The 9,244-nt window shown below is 54.3% G+C and overlaps 1 long non-coding RNA gene across 1 annotated transcript; it reads right to left on the bottom strand.

Annotated features, from left to right (window-relative positions):
* Nucleotides 1–1,152: 1,152 nt before the first annotated feature.
* On the bottom strand, nt 1,153–8,710 carry LOC121332500. The gene is made up of 3 exons (XR_005952153.1): nt 8,551–8,710; nt 1,598–1,741; nt 1,153–1,275 (listed from the first exon to the last, which is right to left on the bottom strand). It is a non-coding gene; the product is annotated as an uncharacterized LOC121332500 (long non-coding RNA).
* Nucleotides 8,711–9,244: the final 534 nt, after the last annotated feature.

The raw sequence follows: 9,244 nt of genomic DNA, 5'->3' as shown, positions 1-9,244 counted from the left end.
GTTTCTTCCCATCTGGGTGCTCTGGACAGAGCTTTGCCTGAAGGAGGAGGTGCACAAAGCTTCACACCCTGCTGACTGGAAAGAAAGGATTGTTCTCCCTAGATCACAGTTGGGGAAGTTGAGTCACAGGGCAGTAAATCTCAGAGCTCAGAGGAAGGTGGTTTGGCTAATTTTGTCTTGCCTGTGAATAGCAGGCAGAAGGAAACACAAATGCAAATTGTTTCCTATGGCAAATAAACCCCCACATTTTACCTCCTGTGTTCTCTTTTCACATCATCCAATGGCCAGTTCAGACCGAGGCATTGCAACCTCTGTGCCATGTGCGACCCCAAACTCCTCCTCATCACTTTGGGATTGGTTATAAATCATAGGGAATTTGCTTTCTTCATTCCTCAGATTATTTTGGAAGTATAAAGCACTTCCAGCACAGCTGCCAAGCTCAACCTGTGTGATCGTGCCCAGGGCCAGTGAGATCTGAGCCCTGGAGACACTCGGTGATGGATCGGAGGCCTGGACACACTCTGTGGTCCCTCCTCTGGCAGAGCTGATCTCACCTCACCTGGGAGCTGGGGGGAGGAAAATCAAGAGACAAGGGTGCAAACCCAGTCCCCAGCTGGCAAAGGCCATACCTGCCTGTGCACATGCTGACTGTACAAATAAAACTGCAGCACCACTGCAGTGCTGCTGGTGCCAGGAATTTATGGTCCAACTGCACCTGAAGTGCCTGCCCAGAGCCAGGAGAGGGGAGGCAGCTGCAGCCTGGCTGGCTGGGTGGAGAGGAGGGAAAAAAGCCCTGCTGCTTTGGGTAAATAAAGCAGTGAGAGGCGGGGTTCATGCTCGGGTGGGTCACCATGGTGCTCCCCAGCAGCGTGCTTTGGGAAAACCAACCCCCTTCCACAGCATCCTGCCACCACCACTGGCAGCCCCTGGGGGCACATGGCACAGGACCAGCCCACACATCGCCAGGGGTCAGCTGCTGTCACTGGCAGGATGCTCAGAGGTCCGTGGACTAGCTGGGATAATCTTCTGCTAAGATGGGATGCTGGATAACGTTATCTGAAGTGTCTTCAGGATTTAAGGGCCCGGCTCTGCGAAGGAATGGAAATTGCAGGAATGAGGTACCTAAATAAGAGCAAGACACTTGAAAGCCACTCTGGATCAGGCTTTTAATTTACCATTTAACCATACAGTAAGAAAGCCTCTTGAAAGATAAGGGCTGTGTTGTAGAGATGCATCCATCTAACCTGGTCCCCCTTTTCCATCGGTGCCAGGTGCCTGGGGAAGCAATTACAAATGTGGTTGGCATGTGTAACATTTGCGTGCTCCCCTGATCTCCAGACATTCACGGAGCAGAGTTTTCTGAGCTAGAGAGGTGCTGCCTTTCTCCTTAAGAGCTCTCCATGGGCTTTTTCCTCATATCTTTGAACTCTCACACCTCCAGTACGAAGTGGGAGCACCCGCTCCCCCTGCAGCATGGAGCTCTCCTTAAGGATGCTCCATGGAACAGACATCTCCTCGGATTTCCTTTGAACGTGGCCCCTGCTAACTGTTTCACCTAGATCCCAGTTGATATACGAGAAAAGGAGTGAACAACCACCTGTTTTCTCCCTGCTGCTCAGAAGTCTCTGCTTCCAGGAGTTGGATCTTCCACCACCAGCAAGGATGGTCCCGATGACATGGAAGAAAATTACTTCACACCCCTTGTCGTGGATGCCTTTGGACATTGTTTTCTTTTCCATCCCTGACCAAAACAAAGAAACGCAGGAAGAAAATTCTGTTCTGCCCCATTTGCTGGCTCACGGCAGTTCACAAGTGACCTTCGAGCTCCCCACTGTGCTGAGAGTGTCTCTGAACCTCAGCACTGCTTCCAGAGGGGGGAAACTGAGCCACAGGGCAATTGCTTAGACTTCTTCTGGTCACCTGGTAACAAGACAGTTAAAAAAGGCTCCCAAAAACCAGTCTGGCCAGCACCACTGGGGCATTTAAATTCTGCTTTTCCTTGGGTGGATTTGTCCTCACCAGCACTGCTTATTCTCATTACAAGCTTTTAATATGCTTTTAAACAGCAAGAGCAGGTAAACTGAGGCACCAGAAGGGCCCCTGCAGCCTAAACAAAACCCCACAGAAAGGTGGTAACACAAGTGTAGATACCCCCACACTTGAACCCCTTGTCCCCTGACCTGGCAGGACACCTGGGGACATGGGATGGCAGTAGCTGGGCAGTGGGGACAGGGGGTGGCAGTGGCTCTCAAGAAGGGCTGTTCCATAACCCAGGAGCCCAGCAGCCAAGGCAGGGATTCAGAAGCAGGGAACCAGAGGCAGGGATGCAGAGGCAGGGGCACCACCAGCACGGGCTCCCCAGCCCCAGCCAGGCAGCTGATTAAAATGCAGTCCGGCCATCCCGGGCCTGTCCCCACCGTCTCCCGGCTTTAAATAATAGCTTAATTATCTCATTTACATTTGGCTCCTTTCAGGGAGGCACTGCAGTTGATTAACATTTTCCCTCCCGGTGTCTTGCTCTGCGTCCCTGCTTCCTCCCACCCTTCCCACGCTGCCGCCCCCCTGCCCAGGCTCGGCTCCCTCTCCCACTGGGTCACCCAGCCCCGCTGCCCCCAGCCCCGCTCCTCCCGCACACTCAGGGCTCTCCGGGGCTCTGGAAATGCCGAGACCCAGCTTGCAGATGGCCACGACAGATGCAGATGCTGGAGGATGGGAATCAGTGCCCCGGCTAGGCAGCTGTGGGATGAAGGCTCTCCTCATCCTCTCTCGGTGTCCTGCCATTGCTTTGCTGCCGGTGCTGCCCCTGATCTCTCCCCACGTTCCCGCTTCCACCCCTCACTGGGTAGCTTTTAACTTTCTTTTTTATCTTCTCTTTTTAAATCTCCTTTGAACGCTCCAGCCAAACACTGAATTCCTTTGAAGAAGAAGAAAATGTCTCTGTGGGTTGCCCTTTCTCACCGGCTGGAGCTGTGAGAGATCCCAGTGCCCAGCCTGAGAGCCCTGTGGCTCCCCCAGCTCCAGGCACGTCCCCAAGGGTGTTCCTGGAGGAGACCAGGACTGGAGGCATCACCAGCCCTCACCTCCCAGACCCTCCAATGCCTGTCAGGTTGTCCAGAAAAGCTCCTTCATCACATGGGGTCTCTAGGACACAAATTATTGTCCCCTGCCTCGCTGAAGGGGAGATTTTGCAACAAAATTTATGTGTAATTATCTTCCCAGGCCCCAAGGCCATGAGGCAGAGGAGGAGCCAGGAGGATGTGTGTGGACTCCCTGCTCTCCCCACCGGTCACACCACACCCCGAACTGGGACAGGACCTCACAGACAGGGGCAGGGAGGTGATGCCACCAGAGCCCCATCCCACTGCTGCTGGGGGAGATGGACGTCCTCAAGGCTCTTCATTAAACCTGCTTCCTGCTGCATGAGCCCGTGGCCCGGCAGCCCCTTTCCCCCCTCCTCTCATCCCCCTTCCTTGGCTCCCTGCATCCCTCCCCAGGCTTGGCACAGCCAGCCGAGCCGCAGCACAGCACTGCAGACCCCGCTGCTGAATCCCAACCTCCTGCGTGACTGCCAGGCATTCCAGATAGTCCTATTGATCCTGCGGAGCCTCCAATCCCCCATCCCTGCTGCTAATTTAGCTGGGACAGCGCCGTCCCCTCTCCCTTTGATCCGCTCCCTGCCGCTCCCTTCAAACAGCCCCCACTGCCAGGAGAGTTTGGGCTCGGTGCAGAGGTGCTCTTTTTGGAACATATATTTTTAATGGGGATTTCAGACGTGACGCAGGCACGAGGGAGCAATTCTCCCGTGCCCTGGTATTTACATATTTTCCAGCGCAGGCAGGGGAAGGTTTCACGGAGGGAGCCCGGCAAACAGGAAGGAAAGGAGCTTTGTGCTTTGTATCGCCAGGGCCCAATTACAGCCTGAAAGGCGAGGAGCCCATCCGGGTATTGCCCTCTCCAGCCAGTCCAGGCTGCAATTACAGTCCTCGCCAGGCTCAGCAGGGTCTGGGAAAAAAATAGATCTCAAGAGCTTCACAAATGATCGCTAGCTCGCTCTTCGGGGCGCGGGGATTTTAGGGCACCATCTGCTCGCTCTGTTCTGCCAACACAGATCCTAAAAACTACTGGGTTTCACCTGGCTCCTGGAAGAGAAGGAGAGCAAGGGAGAGCCCCAAGGCTCCCGCTGTGCTGGGAGTGAGGGAGGGGAGGCTGGGGCTGGGGAGGTGATGCTGCAGGGCTGTGGCTGGTGCTACTGCCAGCAGGGCTTAGGGTGGGATGTGAGAGGAGATCCCACAGAGAAAAGGGGGTGGGAAGCTGGGATGAGGTTTCCCTTTCCCACTGGGACTGACCTTCCCACAGAGGGACGTGACTCCCAGCCTGGGGCGTGCCCGGGCATCGCTGTGCTGCTGGTGCAAGCCCAGAGCTGGCAGGAGCCCTGTGAGGGTGCCTCGTTACCAGAGGGACAGCACCCAGCCTGGCACCCCCTGGGCAGCTCACACCACACTTCAGGTCACTTCTGAAGCCCACACAAGCCATTCAGGCCACCAAATGCCATCCCCAAGCTGCTGGTAGGCTTGGCTGCCCTCAAGGTGGTGCCTACCATGGGGACAAGAGCGTGTGACAACAGAGGGTGGTGGCATTGCTGCCTGAGGACCTGTGCTGAGACCCAGGGAGGGCTCTCCAGGGAATCTGTCACTGTGACTGGGGGGACTCCCTTTAAGCTCCAGGCCACGTGCCTTTGACCACAGTAAAATCTGATGGCAACAGCATTTTCCACTGTTCCAGGGCAGTTTCTGGGCAATGATTGGGAAAACTAAGCTGCAGAGAAAGTAGGAAAAGGCAAAAAGAGCTATATGGAAAAATAGATGGAAATATATGAGAATCATGGTGTGATTCATGGGCTGTCCTGTGCACAGGACTCAATAGTCCTTATGGGTTCCTCCCAGCTCAGGATATTCCGTGATTCTCTGATCATATGTAGTGTGCTAAGACCAGCAAGCTCTGGTTTGGAGCCAAATCAGCAAACACTGAAGTGGTGCAAATGAGTGAGCCAGGTTTTATCTGCCAGGAGTAAAGTAACGTGCAAGGGGAGGGTCTGTCCCACCAAACTGAACTCCTGGAGAACCACCACGCTGCTCTCAACACACAGGAATTGTGTTTTCTTTGAAGCTCTTTCAATCTCCAAGTCCTGCCTGGCAATTATACCCATTTTCAGGTCTGAATTTGCTGGCCTGTCTCTAGACATATGCTGGATGATATGATATGGAGCAGTTGGGCATGGATCTCCACGCAGCAGCGCCGTCTGCTTCGAGCACTCCCGCTGTGGCTCTCTCTGCTCCTTCAGCTCTCTGAAACCTAGATTAATATTTGGATGTACAGGAGGCTGGCTCTGCATCTCAGCACGGGCAGGGAAGGGGTAAACCCCAATCCAGCAGAGCAGGGAGGGTGCCTGGGACAGGGTTTGGGACAGGGTGAGCAGTTCTGTCACCTCAGCCAGCTGCAGGTCACCCAGCTCTCCCACACTTCCCCCCAAAATGTTGACCATAAACATCCCAACATCAGTGAGGAGGACCATGACTGTTCCTGCAGTCAGAGAACGGGATGTGGCAAGGTCTATGGGGGGCATTAAACCCAGCCTCATGCCTTGCTTTCCAGTGTTGTCCACACAATGAACCACCAGGCACACATTTCCTGCTGTCCTCCCCAGCCTTGCCTAGGATTTCTGGGCATGAGAATCATTTAGAGAAATAGTGGGGCAGACCACAAGCTGATTCTGGTTCCCATCAGTAGGTTCCAGAGTTAAAATCAAGCTGTTATTGTGGCAAAGGTTGTCCAAGGAAAGCAACTGCAGACAAGGCTGCACCCCCAGACACGGTGGGGTGATGCCTGCAGCTCCCAGCACACTGTGCTCTGCCAGTCCCCTGCCTTTCCCTTGGCACAGGACCTGGCTCTCTGCAGGATCCCCTCCATCAGGACACTTTGCAGCAAGGCTCAAGGGCAGATTTCTCTCTTTGGAGTGCACACTGAGGGTCTGACCAGAGTGAGCACCCTCGGGCACACCCCGAAAGGCTAGTGGGCAGAATCCTGTCAGTTTGACCTACAGATCATCCTGGAAGTGGCTCCTGAGGTTCCCATTCAGCAGCCAAGCACTGGGTGTGGCTCTGGGTCATAAGCAGGGCCACAGCATGTCCTGGCTAGAGCCCTGCAGTTCCACTGGCCAGCAGACCACCCTGTCCCATGCCAAGAGCAGCCCTGGGAGCTCCCTGGGCTCAGGGGGCAGTGACACCTGGCTGAGCAAGGAGGAAGAGCCATTCCAGAGCTACAGGCACAGAAATCCCATCCCACATGGGGCCCAGTCCCTGCAGCAGGGAGGTTCTGAGGGCCAGTTTGAAGGCCAGATTGGAGATGTCCCTTCCTGCACCTTGTTTCCTCTTTGGAGAGCTCTTATTGTCACAGGGATTAGAGGAAGGACCCACAGTGCCATGGCCTGGCCTGGGGATGCTCCAGCAGCTGCCAGTGAGGCAGAGGTGGCCAAGCCTGACCCCACCATGTTTCAGCACAAGTTTGGCACCCAGTGAGGTGTCAGTCCCCAGTGGCTCCATGCCAGCTCCCAGCCAGAGCCAGCTTTACCTCCCTGTGCAGAAGGGAGATCCTGGCTGAACGTGGTATCCAGCCTGAGCTCTCCTGCACTTTGCCAGCTGCCTTCCCGGCAATGTGTAGGGTGGGGGCTGAGGTTATCTGGCTCCTTGGTGTCTTCTGCTCCTCCTGGTTTGGCCCTGATAGAGCCACGAGGTATGGTGATGGTTTGTGCATCCCTTCTGATGAGGTCTTGCAGCCCAGGAGACCCTGCAGTCCTCAGGCTGGAGGAAACCAGGGGTGAGACCACAGCCTTGTCTGTGACCCTCACAGGACTGCCAGCACTGTTGTTTACGGGCTGAAGGAGGTCCCGAATGTCAGTGGGAAATGTCACAAGTCTCTACATCAGGACTTCTCCAAGTCCCATCTTCCAGGGAGTCCCAGCTGGGTGAATTCTGGACCAGGTCTCTGTCCCACTGAAACTCCTTCCCAGCCCCAAACACCAGAGTGGCACCATTTCTGCTGCCTCAGCCCACCAGCCTGTGCTCGGGGCCACAGGAGGATGGAGTCCCCCCTGGAGCCCACCGTGCTGCCAAGCCCTGGCCCCCACCTCCCCTGCACACCACTGCCCCTGAGAAGCCAAAGCCACATGCCTTGCTCCCAGCTGCTGGAGAAGAGCCAGGAACCACTTCCAGACTGCGTCACCATATTCATGGCCTCTCTTGGGCTATATTTAGTTTTGTGACTGCAGGTTTTTCTGGACGTCGAGTTGCTAAAGAACTGGCACTCCCCACTCAAAGCAGAGCACATCCCCAAGGGGAGCTGAGCTGGGAGAGGAAGCTGAGCTGGGAGGGGGATCTGCACGAGCAGAAGGATTGGAGCATCCCCCAGGTGAGGTTTGCCATGCTGACAGGAACAACCAGCACACAGCAATTTTAGCCCTCCCCATCTCCTGTGCAGGGAAATATGTGTGGAGCTGGCAGCTTGTGCAGAGCCAATTTCGTTTTGCCATGGCCAGCAGATCTGGAGAGGATGTGAACCTCAGCGCCAAAAGCTGCCTCGCAAGGAGGTCACAGAAAATGCGGAGGGAGGAACGGTGGCTGTGCTGCACATCAGCCACTGTGCTCCACAGGCTCTTTATGAGTCTGAGCTCAGGGCACTGACTCAACCAGCACAGCGTCCCTCTGGTCCCCTGGGTGCCCCAGACTGGCCTGCAGCACAGCAGGGGATGCAGGAGTGCAGCTCTGGGCATCCCTCAGGTACAGCTGGGCAGCTGCCAGACCTTGTGATTCTCCTTCTGCCTGGGACCATGCTGGGATGGGACCCGTGCCCAGGAGGTGCCATGGATGGGGTATGGGCTCTATCAAACCCCAGTGCAGAACAGGGGGAGCTCTGAGCAGCCTGGTCTAGTGGAGAATGCCTCTGCCCATGACAGAGGATGGAATGAGAAGAGCTTTAAGGTCCATTCCAACCCCAACCATTCCAGGATTTCATTATATGACTCCGTGAAGCCAGTGCTTCTATGCTCACCTGGCTTGAAAACACCTACATTTTCCCTAAACATTTTTTTCACGATTCACCAGGAGATTAATTAGCTGCTTGGAAACCCCAGACATTAATTATTGGTTATGAAGCCAGTACATGGTGATCCATGGCCTTAGACATGGCACAGCCACATTCTTCCAGCCTTCAGGAACCCCAAAACTGCTTTGGAGTTCATTGTGTGAGGAGGTGGAGCAGTCCTGGAATGTTGACCTCAACATAAAGTGGCAGAATTTCCCAGGTCAGAGGGGACTTCAGGAGGTCTCTAGTTCAACTTTCTGCTCCAAGCAAGGTCAGCTGCAAGATCTCATTGTCCAGAAAATGAGAAAACCTCAAAGAATGGAGACAGTACAGTTTTCCTGGGCAAGCTGCTGATTACTGGCTGCCTTCATGGAAAAAAGTGTGTCTTTATCACCTGAGCTTCTCTTAACTTACCTCATACCTGTTGTCTCTCTTCCTCTCACCACACACAGAGTCTGGCTGTCTTCTCCAACACCTCCTCACAGGTACTGCATGGCTGCTTTAGGTCCCTCTGAATCCTTCACTCCTCAAGGATAAATCTCCCACTGCTGTTCTCATCATCCTGGAAAGGGGAGGAACTACCTTCAGAAAGAAAAGAGAAAAAAACAAAGAAATAAAAAAGAAAAAGAAAAATAAGATTACAAAAAAGAAAGAGAACTACCTCTAACTCTTGTGACCCTCTTCACTCCAATCCCACTAAAAGTGACAGCAAATGAGGAGATCCTATCCCATCATACTCTGGGCTGCTCTAAGAATCAGGAACAATAAATCAACTGACTTCAGTCCAGGATGTTCCCATCTCTTTGCTGGCACCAGATAACACAGGGCTGTGAATATTCCCAGCCTGGAACACCTCTGAAGGAAAAGAAGCTGCAGCCTGCAAGGCAGGGAAGCAGAGATACTTAACAGGTAAAACAAGGGAAAAGGAGGCTCCAGAGTCTCAGGTAAATCTGTTAATCCCACGGTGCCTTCATTTTCCATGCTGCTCCTGAGGAACCCGTGCCTGAATGCACAAAGTATCTGCACAGGGAAGCAATTGCTGCCTAATCAGCCTCTTCCCCTGGCTGAAGCTTCTGCCCTGTGCTGATTTCACAGACCCTCAGCACAA

This window comes from Onychostruthus taczanowskii, unplaced genomic scaffold (assembly GCF_017590055.1).
Source record: "Onychostruthus taczanowskii isolate IOZ18803 unplaced genomic scaffold, ASM1759005v1 scaffold14, whole genome shotgun sequence".
Classification (NCBI taxonomy): Eukaryota; Metazoa; Chordata; class Aves; order Passeriformes; family Passeridae; genus Onychostruthus; species Onychostruthus taczanowskii.
Note: the sequence above shows the minus strand (reverse complement) of the source record. Positions and strands in the feature narration are given on the sequence as shown.